Source organism: Bubalus kerabau, chromosome 3, assembly GCF_029407905.1.
Source record: "Bubalus kerabau isolate K-KA32 ecotype Philippines breed swamp buffalo chromosome 3, PCC_UOA_SB_1v2, whole genome shotgun sequence".
Lineage (NCBI taxonomy): Eukaryota > Metazoa > Chordata > Mammalia > Artiodactyla > Bovidae > Bubalus > Bubalus kerabau.
Window position 1 is genome coordinate 183,561,926 of NC_073626.1, and position 17,867 is coordinate 183,579,792.

General features: G+C 44.9%; 1 protein-coding gene across 7 annotated transcripts in view; it reads left to right on the forward strand.

The window, feature by feature from the left end:
- The first annotated feature begins 7,099 nt into the window (after positions 1-7,099).
- Positions 7,100-17,867, forward strand: part of LUZP1 (leucine zipper protein 1) — a 95,475-nt gene continuing 84,707 nt past the window's right edge. For 3 of the 7 annotated variants that reach the window (XM_055574197.1, XM_055574194.1, XM_055574200.1), the window contains exon 1: positions 7,102-7,247. The gene's annotated coding sequence lies outside the window, so the exon portion shown is untranslated. Of the gene's footprint in view, positions 7,248-14,135; positions 14,247-17,867 lie in introns of all 7 variants that reach the window. The other 4 variants (XM_055574196.1, XM_055574198.1, XR_008712264.1 and 1 more) reach the window with 4 other exon arrangements.

The following is a 17,867-nucleotide window of genomic DNA, read 5'->3' on the forward strand; positions in this document are numbered from 1 at the left end:
CCCCTCCGCGCCTCCCCCACTCGGCTGCCCCCGACTGCAGGAAGCCGGCCGGCGGGAACGCCCTGCCCGGCGGGTGGGAACGGCCTCGCCGGCTTCCCAGGCCCGCGGCGGCGTGGAGCTGTCACTGCGGCAGGCGCGCCGCCTCCCCCGCCGCTCGCGCTCCCGCTGCAGTCGGTCCATCAGGATCGCAGGCAAGCGCCGCAGCCCTGGTCACGGGCGCCCGAGCCCAGCGGCCTGGGTCCCGCGGGCGCCAGCGCCCACCCGGCACGGAGCCCGCGCCGCGGGGGGCCGGACTGGGGAGGGAGAGGTGGCCGAGCCTCTCTTTGCGGAGGTGAGACGCTGAGGCCCCAGGGTTTGTAGGTGAGTGGTCCAAGGTCATGGCTAGTAAACTATAGGGCGGAATTCGACCCATGGGCTGCTTGACTCTAAAGTTTGTGTCTTTAGTCTGTGGACCTTGTCCAGGTTGGTGAGGGGCTCGGGAGGGTCCAGGTTTTATGGAGGCCCGAGAACAGGAGGCCTGATTCTGGGGGTAATTGATGACCTCCTAGAGGTCTGTGAACGCCTGGATTTTGTGCAAAGCCTGTTGTAGGTTGCATTTTTTTTTTCCCTCAAAGTGTCTGTGACTCCAAAACGGTCTTAGCTTTCCAAGGTGCAGGGGTTGATGCTGGGTTTTTGAGGGCCTGATCCTCCTCTATAGTCTTTGTAGCATCTTAAGAATGTCTCTGCAGGGGAGGGGCTTGGGATCTCTAAAGGTTCCCAGGATCTTTCTCCTGGATCTTGAGAATCTTTTTATGGAGTTCCGGGGTCTGTCTCTGAATGTGAGGTCCCCATGGGGCCCTGGTGTCTTGTCTGAGGTTCTGAGAATCTCACTGTAAGGTTCCCATGGTATGAGTTCTAAACCTGGGCCTCATGATGCCTATGAACCCCCTGAAATTGCAGGCAAGATTCCGTGGGTCTGTGTCCATGTAGTTCCTAGGAGAGGTTTCATGGATTTCACCAGATTCTCAAAGAGGGCTCTGACCCCTCAATCTGGGGAAAATATTGCTTTGGAGCATCCTATGTTAGACAGGCCTTGTTCCCTCTCCCTAGTAAGAGTCAGGAAAAAATAGGAGAGAGGAGATAAAAGGCGGTGTTGTCTAGCAGAGGAATATGTGTTTGGGAGTGAGGCCTTCTGGGTTAAAATCCCAGCTTTACCACTTACCAGCTGTGTGACCTTGACCAAATTTCTTAACCTCTCTGAGCCTCAAGTCCACCTCCTCTAGGAAACCTTCCCTGTGTCCAGAATTCAATTAGGTCCCCACTCCACATTCCCCAAGCTCTCATTGCACCTGGCCTGATACTCTGTGGGATTTAATGCAGTTGTTATGAAGTAATTAATTGTGCTTAATATTTTCTTGTCCCTCCACCCACCAGTCTTTTTTGTTTGTTTTGGTTTTTGAAACTTTTTTTTTTGAGCACTGCTTTAAAAAAAAAAAAAACCTTTTAATTTACTTATTTGGCTGCTTTGGGTCTTAGTTGCCATATAGGACACGTTTGTTGGATCATGCAGGATCTTTCACTGTGGCTCATGAATTCTCTAGCTGTGGCACATGGGCTTCTGTAGTTGTGGCATGGGCTTAGTTGCTCTGTAGTATGTGGGATTTTTGTTCCCGGACCGGGGATTGAACCTGCAGCCCCTGCATTGCAAGGTGGATTCTTAACCACTGCACCACCAGGGAAGTCCCTTCATCAGTCTTAAGGTCCAAGAAGGCAGGGACCTTTGCTGTCTTACACATGTTAGGCTCTCAACCATTTGTTATGAAATAAAGAAAAGAATGAAGGAACCGAGGAAACACCAGACCCTGTCCTGGAGGCAGAAAGGGATCAGAAATGAATAAGCATCGTTTCCCTCCTTGAGAAGGTCCCAGGCTAGTAGTGGGAATAATACGCATTTATGTGAGGAAGACTGTCCTAAATGTGTTAACAGGGAGTAAAACATTCATGGGAATACACAGAAACAGGAATGTGCCAAGCGGAATCATTCCCAGAAGAGCTGATGTAACAACTTGTCTTTGTGATATAACTTCAGTTCAGTTCAGTTCAGTTCAGTCACTCAGTCATGTCCAACTCTTTGCAACCCCATGAATCACAGCATGCCAGGCCTCCCTGTCCATCACCAACTCCCGGAGTCCACCCAAACCCATGTCCATCGAGTCGGTGATGCCATCCAACCATCTCATCCTCTGTCGTCCCCTTCTCCTCCTGCCCTCAATCTTTCCCAGCATCAGGGTCTTTTCCAATGAGTCAGCTCTTCGCATGAGGTGGCCAAAGTATTGGAGTTTCAGCCTCAACATCAGTCCTTACAATGAACACCCAGGACTGATCTTTAGGATGGACTGGTTGGATTTCCTTGCAGTCCAAGGGACTCTCAAGAGCCTTCTCCAACACCACAGTTCAAAAGCATCAATTCTTCTGCGCTCAGCTTTCTTTATAGTCCAAATCTTACATCCATACATGACCACTGGAAAAACCGTAGCCTTGAGTAGATGGATCTTTGTTGACAAAGTAATGTCTCTGCTTTTGAATATGCTGTCTAGGTTGGCCATAACTTTCCTTCCAAGGAGTAAGCGTCTTTTAATTTCATGGCTGCAATCACCATCTGCAGTGATTTTGGAGCCCAGAAAAGTAAAGTCAGCCACTGTTTCCACTGTTTCCCCATCTATCTGCCATGAAGTGATGGGACTGGATGCCATGATCTTAGTTTTCTGAATGCTGAGCTTTAAGCCAACTTTTTCACTCTCCTCTTTCACTTTCATCAAGACGCTTTTTAGTTCCTCTTCGCTTTCTGCCATAAGGGTGGTGTCATCTGCATATCTGAGGTTATTGATATTTCTCCCCGCAATCTTGATTCCAGCTTGTGCTTCCTCCAGCCCAGCATTTCTCATGATGTACTCTGCATAGAAGTTAAATAAGCAGGGTGACAATATACAGCCTTGACATACTCCTTTTCCTATTTGGAACCAGTCTGTTGTTTCATGTCCAGTTCTAACTGTTGCTTCCTGACCTGCATACAGGTTTCTCAAGAGGCAGGTCAGGTGGTCTGGTATGCCCATCTCTTTCAGAATTTTCCATAGTTAATTGTGATCCACACAGTCAAAGGCTTTGGTATAGTCAATAAAGCAGAAATAGATGTTTTTCTGGAACTCTCTTGCTTTTTCGATGATCCATCGGATGTTGGCAAAAGCACTTAACTTACGTAAAATATCCAGGTATGCCCTAACTCCCGAGAGATGGGCAAACTGCTCCTGGAAGAGTTCAGTGACTTGCCCGAAGCCACCCAGGCCACCACAGAGGCTCACTCACTTTGGAATTCAGTCCTCCTACTTTAGGAATTGGGTTTTAATGTTGTGAAGGTCTTCCTTTAGATTCCTGCAGATGTGAGACTTTGGGCAAGTTACTTTACTTCCTTGAGCCTTGTTTTTCTAATCTGCAAGGTGGGAATAATGACTTTCATAACCTGTATGGTGCTTGGTTTATAGTAAAGGATCTATAGGTGTTTGTTGAGTGAATGTGTTCACTCAACAAATGCATGTGTTGATGCGTGGTCTGAAATGTGAGGAGACTTAAAAGCATGCCATTTGAGGGGTGGTAGGAGAAACTGAGGGTGATTTTATCCCTTTCCACTCTCACTTTCTATGATCATGTGAGACTTAAGCACTGGCCTCAACCACATTGTTCGAATGTATTGTTTGCAAACCAACAAAAGTGAACAGACTCGGGCTTGGTTAGCTTTCTTTTTACGCATCTTTACTGCCTCTTTTCTGATGACCAAGTAATACATCCTCCTTGTAAAAAATTTAAATTACAGAAAGATATAATAAGAGAAATTAAAATGCAGACAGGTTTAGGCACTGTGGGTATAAGATGCTGACTGACTGTTATTCCTTGGGAGGTGGGAATGGGGCACAGGACAGGGAGCAAAAAAAAAAAGAAAAATTCTACCCGCGTAAAGGTTTCTCCTCCTGGCCTTGCCATGGTTCCTGGGAATTCTGTTCAGAGTCCTGCCTCTGACTATAGCATTGAAAAGTTCAACTGCAGCTAAGGGCTGGGGAGATGGAGAAGGTGAGAATTGTCTGGGCGGGGCTTTCCTTGGAATGCCATGAAGAATGAGATGGAACCTGTAGAATTTTCTATGGCTTATGAAGAGTTGGCCCAGATGTCCATTGCTGGATACACCTTGTAGCTATGTCTTCATCCTTTTTCCCCTCTCTTAGCATTCAGTAGAGTCTTTTTTGAAAATTCCTGCTACATACACACACAGGCACAGATACAAAGAAAGCAAAGCAAAAAGCAAGGAGAAAAGGTGAAGATTTTTTATTTAGTTTTTTATATTCTCCATTAAAAAATTTCTTTCTTTCGTCTTTGGCTGTGTCCGGTCTCAGCTGTGGTACCCCGGATCTTCTTGGCCACACAGACTCTCTAGCTGGGGCACACAGGCTTCAGTAGTTGTGGTGCGTGGGCTTAGTTGCTACTTAGCATGTGAGATCTTAGTTCCGACTAGGGATCGAACCTGCATCGCCGGCATCAGAGGGCAGATTCTTAACCATTGGACCACCAAAGAAGTCCCCAATATTCTCCTTTTTAGCGCATGTACTAAGTATATAATTATAATTATGAGATCCTGCTACACCTGTAATTCTGCAACTTTTGTTTGTTTAACAATATCCAGTAGTCACCTTTTATTGGTTATTCATGAAAATCTCCTCCATTCCTTTTACCAAATGAGCTTCTCATGGTCAGGACTGTTACTTCCAGTCCACACGCCAGCACATGAGAGGCCTTACCGGGAGGTCCTGCTGGAGTAGTAACAGCAGCTGCCATATCCTGACATGAACTAGATGCCAGGCTCTGAACTCAGCTCCTTCACACGTTATGCCATTTGATCCTTACAGCCCCTGTGCCACTGTATGAAATAGGTACTGTTATTATCCACATTTTTCAGATGAGAGACTGAGGTGCAGACACTTGAAAGCCCAAGGTCACACAACTGGTAGGTGGTAGAATTGAGATTTGAATCCTGATCTGTCCTGTGCCAAGGCTCAAATGAATGAATAGGTGGCCGGACAGAAAGTTCTATCTTCAGAACCTCCCCGTATGTCCTGGGTTCTCACTTTCAAGTGTCTGCAATGCTTGGAATCAGCACATAGGAGGGACTTAGTCAAGGCCCTTTCTTTGCCGGCAGCAATCCTGTGGCTGTGCCTTCCTTTCATGGGAAGTGGCATTTTTGAATCTCTTATTCTAAAAATAAGCTGCAATTTGTTAGGAGCCCTTGAGGACCAGCCCAGGCAATTCAGAACAGCCATTTGCCTGTCAGCCTCGCAGGAAATTAATCAGAACCCCAAAGCCTTTTCCCTCTTCCCACAGGCCAGCACTCTGGAAACGCCCAGTGCCTTGCTACAGCTCTGCTAGAAGACTGTGGGGGTGTCAAGGGCAGTTTAACACAGATCCATCTCTCTGTAAGGAAAATGAGAGGAGACAGGCATGAGGGAGAACCAGGTCAGCTCTGCTGCCAAAGATGAGAACTCGAAGGAGTCCCCAACCTGGATGGGTGCTGAGTGACAGAGACACCCCTGGGTATCAGCTGTGACTCTGCAGAATCCACCAGGGGTCTAGAAACTGGAGTTCCTATCCCAGTGGCCATACTGGGGAGGGCCCCTCTCAGAGAGTCTATTTCTTTCTCAGCTCCTTAAAGTCTCCCACTATGAAATGATTGAGTGTATCATCACTAGGGATGCTATCTGGTGTTAGGAACTAGAAACAGTATTGCTGAGAATAATAATAACAGCAACAATAATAAATAAGAATGGCAGCTACATCATTTGTGGAGCACCGTGGTTGGTGCTTTCCACACAGTGTCTTCTATGATTTTAAACCAAACACCACAGTGACTGTCTTAATATGCCCATTTGACAGATGAGGAGAATGAGTTTCAAAGAGAGGTAGTATGGGCCAGAACATGGATATATCATCCCAAGGTTTTCTGACATTAGAACCTGAGCTCCACAAACTTATGTGTGGGTTCTGACCTCAAGGAAGTGAGGAAGTGCTAAGAAACAAAGGGGAGGTCAGTTTGACAGAAGTTAAAATGTGTTTGTACCCACATGAGAGTTAACACAATGCCATGGGCATTCAGGGAACAGAGAGTCAGCTTCTGGCTGGGGGAGACTAGGAGGAGTTGTAAACTGAGATGAGACAGTAAGGGCAGAGCATGAGCAATGGGCAGATATGGGAAAGCAGTGGGTGTGCTAGGAAGTTTGGATAAACTCTGTGTGTGTGTGTGTGTGTGTGTAAAGGTAGGAAGAGATCAGACCAGGCCAGGCATTTGGCCTTTATTCCATAGGCAATAAGGAGCTTACACAACCGATGTCTCAAGAGACCAACTATCTGCTGCAGTCAGAGAGGAAGAGGGCCTCCGTGCATCTGTGTCCCGGCTTGTGAATGCAACTCTGTGCCAGTACGTGGGAGGGCACCAGCCAGGAGAGCGTCTAGAGCTGTGTCCTGTACCATGCTGGGGCTAGGTCTTGAACTCCCTTCAAAGGCCCCCCTCCCCACTTCTCTGGGCCCCCAAGGTGCTTTGCACATAGTATAGTTCCACAGGAAAATGTCACAGTATTATTGGAGGGCCCTTTGAGACCATCTGGTCATGGCCCCCTCCCATTTTAAAGGCAAGAGGAGGGAACGCAGACAGCAAAGGACTTCCCTAGGATCACACAAGGAATTAATAGCGGAGGTGGGGACTGGAACCCACCATGCCTTCTGAGTTCAAGCTGAGTTCCTTTTCTACATTTTGCTGAGTAATAGAAATAGTATTTGTTGAGAGATTACTCCATACCAGGCTCTGGGCTAAATACCTTTACATGGATTATCTCATTTAATCCCACAATCCCCTGAGAATGCCCCTCTTGAAACAAGTCTTGTCTTCCATTTCGATTTGCCACCGCGCCTCGCACAGGCGCTGGGCACTCTAGCTAGACCGGCAGTAAAAACTTGGACTAGTTCAAGTCCTAGAGAGGGGGGAAAAGGCAAGATGAAGGGGCGGGACCGTCGATCAGCCCCGCCCCTCAACGAAGCCACGCCTTCCAGGGACCTGACGTCACCAGATAGTCCCGCCCCTCATTGTCAGTCCCGGGAGCCGGAGGAGGCGCCGGCCGCCGGGAGCTGAGCGCCGGATCCCGTGGCGGGCGGGAGTGCGGGCCGGAGCCGCTGAGGTGAGGAGTCCGCGGGGAAGTGGCGGGAGGGCGGCGCGGGAGGCCGGGCGGCCGGGCTGGCGGGCGGAGAGAGGAGAGCGCTCAGAGGGGGCGGCCTGCCTCGCCAAAGGGGGTCGGGGCACCCAGGGGTGACCGGGCAGAACCGGCGGGCGCACCCCGGCGAGGGCGGGCGCGGGTGAGGTGTGTGGAGTTGAAGTGGGGGGTAGAGTTTGAGCGGCATTTCGGAGAAAGAGCTCCGAAGGGGATATCTCTGGAGCCAGACCTTGAGAATTCTTTTCGAGTTGAGAGATTTTTTTTTTTTCTTTTTTTTCTCCTTTGGAGGGTGGGTGGGGGGGGGTGGAGGGAAGGTTTTGAGAGACTTCTTGGTGGGAGAGCGAGAATCTGAGGTTAAAAAAAAATGTTTGGGGCCAAGAGCTGAGGGGAACGTGTTTGAGGGGCAGAGGAGGAGTTTGGGGGTCGAGTTTGGGAGTTGTGTGTGTGGGGGGTTGGTGGTGGGGAGACGCGCGGGGCGCAGGGGCCCGGTGGGGGGCGGGGAGCGGCTCGGCCGGGAGGGGTGTGGGGGGGAGCCGGGACCGCCGGGGAGGGGGGCTGCGCGGGGCCCGCGGGCACCCGGGGAGGAAGGAAGTGATCTTACAGGAAGAGCCCGGGAGCTCCCGAGGAGGAGGAGGAGGAGGAGGAGGAGAAGGAGGAGAGATTTGGGAGCGCGCGGGCCGGCTTGCGGGCAGGGCTGCTGGGCCCGGCGGCGGGGGCGGGGGCGCGGGCCGGGCGGGGGAAGGGCTCCGCCGCAGCCGTCGGTCGGCCCGCAGCGCCGGCCCCGCGCGCCCCGGCCCGATGCTGCTTTCGCGGCCAGACCGCTGGGCCGGGAAGGAATTCGAGGCATTCGCTTTGTTTAAGTTGCCAGTAGACAGTCCTCAGGACTAATTAATGGTGGAATCTGCTGGGGGACGCGGGCGAGCCGGGCCGGGGCCGCCCCTCGCCCGCCCGCCCGCCGGCCGGCCGGCCGCCGCGGTGAACTTTCCGCAGCGCGCGCGGTCCGCCTCTCCGCGCACTGCCCCCCCTCCAGCCTCGCGCGGGGCGGGGAAGGAGCCATGGCTTCCCGGAGCGCAGGAATGAAGTGCGGTTTCTGGGGCCGGTGGCCTCGGGCGGCGAAGGCTGCTGAAGGAAGCTCGGCGTCCCCGGGGCGGCCGGGCTGGGGGTGTTTGGAGCCGGGAGTAGAGAGCTCCCTGGGGTGCCTGCGGTTTCTGCTAATAACCTTGGAGGAGGCTCTGCGAGCCGAGAAAGACCATCTTGCTTTGGAGCATCTGTTTCTTCATCGCGTCAGCCCCTTTCCTTACGCTGCAGAGCTTGTTGTGGCTTGTTTCGGAAATGCCGAGACCAGTGCTCACACTTGAAGGGTGGGAGAGGGGAAGAGAATAGGCAGCCCACCCCCACCCCCTTCCAAAAAGAAAAAGAAAAAGAAAAAAAATTCCCTGCAGTGTGATCTCCAGAAAGCCACAGAGACTGCAGATTCCCCGTCGCACCTCCACTGACTTGAATGACCTTGAATGAAAGGAATTGTGCCTCTAGTGCTTTATCTGTCGAAGAAGGAGAAAATACTCTCTGGACCTCCCTGCCTTTTAGGGATATTTCGAGAGGTGGGGTTTGTTCAGGGCATTTTACACACTGCTGCACTTCTGGCCTTAAGGAGTTGAACTGGTGTCAGAGCCAGGGGAATTCAGATCGCCTGTTAAGATTTTACTACCTAAGATTAGGGAGGGAGGTGTTTGGATTTTAGGGGGATGTTTCCCTTCGGAGGATCTGTACAGTATGTTCCAGATGGTTTTCTGTTACTTTGTGTGCAGCCTTGGTGGCATTCATGTGGTTAAAATGAATAACCCCCATAGAAAAAATTCTTTTCTTGTTAGAAATAATTATTTTGCTCAGAATTCCCCTTGGGGCAGATGAAGGTTTTGCTCAATTTACTCAGAAGAATTTTCCAGGTTTCTAAAATTAAATCACTTCTAAACATAGTAACTGAAGTTTGAAGAACTGGAAATGGTGGGATGGGAAGGAAGTATGAACAAGGCAGAAAATAGGAATTGTAAATTAACTTTGATTAATAGATATTTTCTTACTCTTAAATAATTGAAGACCAAGAAAGGGAACTAATCATGTGCCCAGTAATTGTACTGGGTGATATTGGTCTCCTGTAGTCTTCACAACAATGCTGTGAGATGGTAGTTGGCATCCCTGTTTCACAGATGAGCAAACTGAAGCTGACTTTGCTAAGTGTGTGCATATAACTAGTAAGAAGTGGAGCTGGAATTCAAACCCAAGTTTGTTTCTAAGGTCCACTGTGCATATTGGGAGTTGGAGTTGGGAGCCAGGAGGCCTAGTTTCTTGGCCTTTGAGTCAGCTGCTGGGTCACCATGGATCCTAGAATGAGTCAATTAAGTCTATTCCCTGATAATACTGTCTTCTGGCAATGTTGTCAGTAAGTTTTGAGATTTTTTTTTTTTTTTGATAGATAAACATAAGGCTGTGGTGGTGATATATGCAGTAGGTGCTTAATTTTTTTCTTGTGATGGAAGCGTTTGTATTATAAATAGCATAGATTTCATTGATGTGATGGAAGATGATGGATAGCTAATGGCCCTTGTGCTGTAGAGGCCATCATTAAGGTGACATTCATAATAAAAAATGGAGCCATTTTTCATGGACCATGGCTTTTGAGGACAGTATTAGTTTATGAGTAGAGCATACACATTACATACAGGTAGGACCCAGATAGTCAAGCTGAAAGATGTGATATAAACTTTGATGCACATAGTAGGTGCTCAGTAAGTATTTGCTGGATGAATGAATGCATGCATTCTCTTGTTTAAAAAAAGTCAGCTTTATTGAGGTATAATTTACATACAATAAGATTCACCAGTTTGAAATGTACAGTTTAATGAGCTTTGATAAACACATACAGTTGGGTAATCACCAGGACCGCCTTTGTTTGTTTAAATGGTGTGTTATCTCTTAGCTATTGGTTAGCAGAATGATCAGTTGGGAATGTTGTGAAGTTTCTATGTTTAGAATCAATACTGGTGAGATCAGAGTGAATACTAGTCAGTCAGCGTGCCAACTTTGTAGGAAACAGCGGGAACTCTAAGTGTTTAATGGTGAGGTGGATGAGAAGAGTGAGAGGCAGAGATGGGGACACTTGGCAGATCAGCAGAAAGATGAATTCATGAGGAACCAGGTTTTCATTACTTTTTAGGATGGGGGTACACTGTGGGGAAAATAAAAATTACCTGAAAATTTGTTAATGACTTGAACTTTTATTTTTGTATCTTTTGGGAAATGGTAGCTCTTGAAATATGAAACTTAGCATCTTTGGCTATACTTAAGGAGTACTTTACACATTATGGTTGTTCAAATAATTCTGAAGGGTGGGGATGCCATAAAATGATTAAAGGCCTTGCCCTTCTACCTGTGATAGAATATCCTTAGTGTTAATCTCTAACTTGTTTTAGCTAATTCCACAAAGGGAATACATTAGGTAGGAATTGCATCTTGCTGGGGAAACATAGAGTGTCTTTTTCTTCTCTTAATTTCTCAAGTCACTGCACCTGTCCCAATCTGCTTTAGGACAAGTCTCTGTCTTAGAACAGAGAAGGCAATGGCACCCCACTCCAGTACTCTTGCCTGGAAAATCCCATGGATGGAGGAGCCTGATAGGCTGTAGTCCATGGGGTCGCTACGAGTTGGACACGACTGAGCGACTTCCCTTTAACTTTTCACTTTCCTGCATTGGAGAAGGAAATGGCAACCCACTCCAGTGTTCTTGCATGGAGAATCCCAGGGACGGGGGAGCCTGGTGGGCTTCCGTCTATGGGGTCACACAGAGTCGGACACGACTGAAGCAACTTAGCAGCAGCAGCTGTCTTAGAAAATGCTTGAAACCACTTTATCTGAACTGCTAGAAGACACATGTTTATCTTTGACTCCCCTTGTATTATTTTTTTTCCCCACTGCACAGCATGGGAATGCAGGATGTTAGTTCCCCAACCAGGGATTGAACCTGTGCCCCCTGCAGTGGAATTGCAGAGTCTTAACCACTGGACTGCCAGGGAAGTTCCTTTCTTGTTTTTCCTTATCCATGCTGTTTCTCTATGTTGACTCTTATATAATTCTCTTCTCCCACCTTTGAATCTTGAGAATGGAAACCCATTTGACCCTCCATATACCATTGCTGCTGCTGCTTAGTCACTCAGCCATATACTATTAGGAAATGATAAATTAAAATACCAGTCTACCAACTCCACATTTTAGGTGGTGATAGAAAATAATAACTATGAGGTGGTCATTATCCTCTGTACATGAGGGAGCTGAGCTCAGAGCAGGTACTGCCAGAGCTGGTGGGGGCAGACTTGATTTCAGCTCAGATACGATTGATGCTCAAGTTTAGAATCTTTCTGTTTCATCACACTGTTGGTTTGGAGTTGGGACAGCAAGAGAAGAGCTTAAAAATACCGTATAAAAATAAAAGTGAAAAGATAACAAGCATTGCTAAACTTTTTAGGCATTGCTATTTTCATCTATTACTTTTTAAATTTTTTTAATTTCTAGAGGTACCTCCTTACATTCTAAGGAATTTATAGCTTATCTTTTATTGCATAACTCCCTTTCTAGACCTTATTCTTTATGAACATGGTACTTTGTATTCACTGATTGCCTGACTTACCCTTTCCCCTGTATTATGTGTTTCTGAAAACTTCCACCAGGTTAATTTGTCAGTCAAGTCCTTCCAAGTATTTGCATGTGCTCCTCTGTTGCCATTTTATCTGGATAGAGTAATATTTTTAAAACATGTTACTAAAAAAAAAAAAGTTACTAAAAACTTGCAAAAAAATTGAAACATTACAACAAGTTTTGATTGAAGTATGTAGTATTTATATGTAGGAAAGTACATTTAAGAGTACAACTTGATGATTTTTTCACAAACTGAATATACTTATGTAACCAGCACGCAGATCAAGAAACAGTGTTACAGGGACTTAGAAGAAGCCCCTGTTGAGTTCCCTTCAGGTTCTTGCAGCCCTTCCACCCACCAAGGGTAATCAGCATCCTGACTTCTGTTAGATCCGGTTTTGTACTTTTGTGAAAATGGAATCGTACAGCATATACCCTTTTGGGTCTGCCTCCTTTTATTCAGCAGTATGTGAATTTGTTTGTTTATTTGTTTTTTTGTTATTTGTTTATTTGGCTGTTCTGGGTCTTCATGTTGCTCAAGGGCTTTCGTAGTTGGGGTGAGCAGGGCTTCCTCTCTAGTTGTGTGTGGGCTTCTCATTGCAGTGGTTTCTCTTGTTGCAGACCATAGGCCCTAGAGCACACGGGCTTCAGTAGTAGTGGCAGGTGGGCTCAGTAGTTGTGGGGAACAGGCTTCATTGCCCCTCAGCATGTGAAATCTTCCTGGACCAGGGATCGAACCCATGTCCCCCTGCGTTGGCCAGCGGATTCTTAACCACTGGCACACAAGAGAAGTCCTGCAGAAACTTTTAATGGTTTTAACTTTCTTTGAGACTTAAATAAAATCCAAATTTGAACTCTCTCTTGGCCTGTAATGCTTTGTATAACCTGGCCCTTGGGTACCACTTCATCTTATGTTAGTTTCATGATCTGTTATGCTTCTCTCACACTAGCTGCTTATTTATTTTTAAACACAAGTTCTTTTCCTGTCTCAGGGCCTTTGTACATGTGGCTCTTTCTTTCCTGAACACTCTCTCCCCTGCACTTTGCCTGGCTGTCTCCTTCCAGCCTCAGCTTATGATTCAGAGATACTTTCCCTCATCATCTTATCTTGCTAGTCCTTTCCCGTTATTCCCTGTTACTGGCATCTGTTGCCTCCCTTTATAACACCTGTTACAATTATAATGATATATCTGCTTGCCTGATTATTATCTGTCTTCCCCAGTAGACTTCACAGGGCCAGGAAACTCATCTGCTTTGTTCACCTAGTACGTAACACAGTGACTGACATGTAGTAAGTATTTAATAAATATTTAATGACCATATTCACAATTTAGCACATTTATTTCCACTATCTTTTGTCCTTTTCTCTCTTTTGCTGTTTAATTATTTCATTTTTTCCATCCTTCAGGGCTCAGCTCAGTTCCTCATCTTTGAAGTCTGTCCTGACTTTGCAGTAGTGTTTCTTCTCTAAAATTTTGACATTTATTGCTGATACTCCTCAAGTTCTTAGTTAAGTCACACTAGCTTGTATCTCCTTAGTCAGGTCAGAAGCTTCTTACTTTCTCAAAAATCTTGTGGCTTGTAATGCTTGTACCCTTCGTATTCTTGGTTAATCTGATTAGTTCGTATCTTAATTAATTAATTTGATCATAAGGTTCTTGATCAGAAGCGGGGTTTGTCTTAACTGGTACTCACCTCAATTCCTTTCACTGAGTTTTGGACATACTAGACCCTCAGTAGAGTTTTAGGTGATTGATCATAATGATGCTTATGTATAGGTAACAGTTTAGTTTCTTAGGCTTATTAACATTTTAATGAGAATTCTGCTTAGTGTTTTCTCTAATCAAAAGGCTGAGATGCCCCAGTTGCTTCAGGTGAGAAGGTACAGGAGTCCATTCATGGTGCAGCTCCTTCTTTGGAATCTCACTGGCAAAGAAGTGTACAGTTTCTTCTTGGAATGACCCTTAATCAAGTGTTTGTCTAATGCTCAAATTAAGCTCTTAACTGAAATGAGATACTGGGTATACACCTCATTTGAATTACTTTGTTGAATAACATTTAATTTTGATATCAACAAAGAAAAATGTAAGCCACTTAAATCTGTTTAAAGCCACCTTCTCTGACTTGCCAATAAGCTCTCTCAGTAGTTATTCTTTTTTATTAAAGGTAGAAAAATGGGGGACTTCCTTGTTGGTCCAGTGGTTAAGATGCTTCCAATTCAAGGGGATCCCACATGCTTCTTGGTGTGGCCAAAAAAAGGAAAAAAGGTAGAAGAATGTATGTATGAATTTCCTATGTATTTACTTTAAGCCAGTTTAAGTGCAAATTTGAATTAGTAGTAACTGGGAGAGTTTAATTTAATATAAGTGTAACACAATTGTGTGATAAATATAAATCTGTTTTAAGAGATACCTACCGTGTATTCTAAGTTTCTTTTCTTCTTTTTTGGCTGCCTGTGGGACTTTGGGGATTGACTAGGGATTGAGCTCAGGCCCTCAGCAGTGAAAGCACAGTCCTAAACCTGCTGGACCACTTGGGGATTCCTGATACTACGTGTTTTAAAGCAATGATCATTTGACTTTTCTGATGGAACTATATTAGAAGATTATAGGGTAGCTTAATAATTGTTTTTATGGAGTTATTGGACAGAGATGTTTAGGAAGTTTTGAGGCATTGGAGTGATTTTTTTAACTTTCATAATCTTCTCACTGTTACATTATTCTTTAGCAATTTAGGAATATTTTATGAAATCAGTTTATTGGTTTTTATCTTTTACTCCAATTAGGTCGAGATAATAAGTATAGGTGAAATGCATTTACATTTATCCATACTTCAAAACAGTAGTAAACTTCAGTAATCAGAAGTTTCTTTTGAAGTGTGAAGAAGCAAATGATAAGCTGTGGTGAATTCATTAAAAAAAATTTGTTTTCAGAATATATTACAAAGTTAGTATATATTCAACCTAATCTCCTACACTTTACACATTCACTGTAGAATTGTTTGTAACGGTTTCTAAGCATCATGAGATCTTGAAGTACATTTCTGAATCATTAGATTTTATTCAAATAAAGCTTTATTAATGTGGTTTATTGTTTTCTGATTCTTTGACAGATTATTCATTTGTGTCTTATTTTCATACTTTGTTTTCGTTAAATAGCACCTTACCTTATAATAAGATTATGTAAAACTCTATGATTTCAGTTCTGTAGCCTCAGAAAGCCTTCATTTCCCCATTTTTAAGATGGTGAGAGTGGTTGTGAGGATTAAATAATTTAATGTATAAAAGTCTTTCCTGGTGGCTCAATGGTAGAGAATACGCCTGCCAATGCAGGAGACACGGGTTTGATCCAGACCTGTGGGTTGAGAATATCCCTGGAGAAGGAGATAGCAACCCACTCCAGAATTCTTGCCTGGAAAATCCCATGGATAGAGGATACTGGTGGGCTGCAGTCCATGGGGTTGCAAAAGAGTTGAACACAGACTTAGTAACTAAACAAAACAAATGGATAAAAACACTTAGATCATAATGTTAGGGTGGGTCCCTGGTGGCTAAGATGGTAAAGAATCTGCCTGCAGTACAGGAGACCTGAGTTTGATCCCTGGGTTGGGAAGATCCCCTGGAGAACGGAATGGCAACCCACTCCAGTATTCTTCCCTGGAGAATTCCATGGACAGAGGAACCTGGTGGGCTACAGTCCGTGGGGTCACAAAGAGTCAGACACCACTGAGGCAACTTAACACGCACACAGTTTACCCAGACTGGTGTGAACCAAATTAAATTTTCAAGAGAAATGGATGTTAATAACTTTATTAAATGCTGTTCCTTCAGAGGCACTCAAGGGAGCAAATACAGAAGCGTGATAGTTTAATGGTTCAAACTGACAAACTTTAGTCATTATCCACAGTACTATTTTCCTGCTTTACATAGATCCAGTACTAATTCAGATTTCTAGTTTTGTTACTATGTAGTTTTTAAAAAATATTAATTTTTATTTGTTTGGCTGCACTGGGTCTTAGCTGTGGCATGTGGGATCTAGTTCCCTGATCAGAGATTGAACCCGGGCTCCTTGCATTGGGAGCATGGAGTCTTAGCCACTGGACCACCAGGAAGTCCGTCTGAAGGGTATGTGTAAGGGAGTATGACTGCTTTTTAAAAACAGTTTCCAAAATGAATAGTTATATATTTATTTTAATGAGATTTCCAAACTGAAATATTTGGTATACTTCTTTTGAACTTATCTATAGAACATATTGCATGTCTTAATCCTGTTAAGTCTTCGTTTGGGGGAATTATACTTAATTTTTGGAGATAAGTCTGGTGAATGAAGTGAGTAATCAGCATTATGTTGGTCATAAATGAGATGTAATTCTCAAGGTGGAGACTAGGAATTTTTGTGTGTATGAGGCTTGTCTTTAAGAATCTTAGAAATGAAGTTTCAAAAAGGTTTTGAGCCTTGGTAGCATTGTTGAAAGCAAAACTTGCTTCCTAAGATGACTTGTATACTACTACTCATTTTGACCCTCTAAAAATAAAAATAATTACATGAACTTATTTAACTTGTATTATCATTGAGTGGAAACTCTCTCTAATGAAAGCATTATCTTGTATTAATATTAACATGGTTTTATTTGTAGCCTTTTAAAAATTAATCTTTTTTTTTTTTTAACTAAAAAAGAAAGTTTTTGAAAAGGGGGAAAAGGAACATCTTTAGTGTGCTGAGAGTCAAATCTATATGGGAACAGATTTGAAATTACTTACAATAAAAAATTCTGAAAGAGATGGGCATACCAGACCACCTGACCTGCCTCTTGAGAAACCTGTATGCAGATCAGGAAGCAACAGTTAGAACTGGACATGGAACAACAGACTGGTTCCAAATAGGAAAAGGAGTATGTCAAGGCTGTATATTGTCACCCTGCTTATTTAACTTCTATGCAGAGTACATCATGAGAAACGCTGGGCTGGAGGAAGCACAAGCTGGAATCAAGATTGCTGGGAGAAATATCAATAACCTCAGATATGCAGATGACACCACTCTTATGGCAGAAAGTGAAGAGGAACTAAAGAGCGTCTTGATGAAAGTGAAAGAGGAGAGTGAAAAAGTTGGCTTAAAGCTCAACATTCAGAAAGCTAAGATCATGGCATCCGGTCCCATCACTTCATGGGAAACAGTGGAAACAGTGTCAGACTTTATTTTTCTGGGCTCCAAAATCACTGGCAGATGGTGATTGCAGCCATGAAAGTAAAAGATGCCTACTCCTTGGAAGGAAAGTTACGACCAACCTAGATAGCATATTCAAAAGCAGAGACATTACTTTGCCAACAAAGGTCCGTCTAGTCAAGGCTATGGTTTTTCCAGTGGTCATGTATGGATGTGAGAGTTGGACTGTGAAGAAAGCTGAGCACCGAAGAATTGATGCTTTTGAACTGTGGTGTTGGAGAAGACTCTTGAGAGTCCCTTGGACTGCAAGGAGATCCAACCAGTCCGTTCTCAAGGAGATCAGTCCTGGTGTTCTTTGGAAGGACTGATGCTGAAGCTGAAGCTCCAATACTTTGGCCACCTCATGCGAAGAGTTGACTCATTGGAAAAGACTCTGATGCTGGGAGGGATTGGGGGCAGGAGGAGAAGGGGATGACAGAGGATGAGATGGCAGGATGGCATCACCGACTCGATGGACATGAGTTTAGGTGAACTCTGGGACATGGTGATGGACAGGGAGGCCTGGTGTGCTGTGATTCATGGGGTCGCAAAGAATCGGACACGACTGAGTGAACTGAACTGAACAATAAAAAAGTGAAAGGTATTTTCCCACTTAGCAAGGCATTATTTGTATAGATTTTCTGCAGAGTTCAGATAGAAAAATGACAGCATTTTCCTGTTTTTAAAAATGAAATCT